This window comes from Psammomys obesus, unplaced genomic scaffold (genome assembly GCF_907164565.1).
Source record: "Psammomys obesus unplaced genomic scaffold, mPsaObe1.curated_primary_1811, whole genome shotgun sequence".
Classification (NCBI taxonomy): Eukaryota; Metazoa; Chordata; class Mammalia; order Rodentia; family Muridae; genus Psammomys; species Psammomys obesus.
In genome coordinates, this window is record NW_026596088.1 from 9,532,660 (window position 1) to 9,533,714 (window position 1,055).

Consider the following 1,055-nt stretch of genomic DNA (forward strand, 5'->3'; position numbering starts at 1 on the left):
CTTCCTTCCTTCCTTCCTTCCTTCCTTCCTTCCTTCCTTCCTTCCTTTCTTTCTTTCTTTCTTTCTTTCTTTCTTTCCTTCTTATACAGTTTTCTGCCTGCATGCCTGCAGGCCAGAAGAGGGCACCAGATCTCCTTATAAATGGTTGTGAGCCACCATGTGGTTGCTGGGAATTGAACGCAGGACCTTTGGATAGTGCTCGTACCCTTTCAGCCATCACTCCAGCCCCAGGTTATCTGTTTCTTTGTCTTCTCTTACCCAGGCATCACCACATAAGTGGTGTAAATGCAAAGTCAAGGGTCACCACACTTTACCTTCCTAGTTTCGTGGTTAATGAACTCTCCTAATTATGCCACGGTGGTGTCTCCTCTCTTTCTCTCCCGGATCCCCACTGACAGAGCAATAACAATGACAATGAAATCCTGATTCCCAACACAGCAGCGACTCTGTGAGTCTCCATCCCAACCAGCACTTTTTGTTTTAGTTTTTTTGTCAGTCTCCTGAGTGAACGGGCAGTTTGTTTAATTTGGATCACAGCAGTGGCTACTCCATGGGCTCACTGTGAAGACGACATGGGTAGCACACCGGCCTTCTTGGCACCGTACACCACATCACAACCGTATTCGGCCAATTGTTGTTTTAATTATTGCAGTAAATAACTTCTACAGCTTGGGCAGGCTCAAACGGGGACAGTCATTTAGCTTTGTGGCTCCATTCTGTGCCAGGTTAGGAACCTCCCTGTAAGTTGGGGTTGCGTAAGTACACAGTGTTTAATCTTTAATGGTCCAGCTGTTGTTCCTGCCCGCAGATAACGCATCTTCGTTGTTTTTCCCTCCCCCACGCTGCTCCTAAGTTCCACTTTGACCCGCTTTTACTCCCATTAAAAACTCAACACAAAGGAGTAGCCTAGTGATTTATTCCGGGTCAAGACACCCCCTGCCTCTTCTCCTTTCTTCTCTCCTTTAAGATAAAACATGGTATTTTGGTGTTTTATTGGTCAAAAGAATTTATCTATCTATCTATCTATCTATCTATCTATCTATCTATCTATCTAT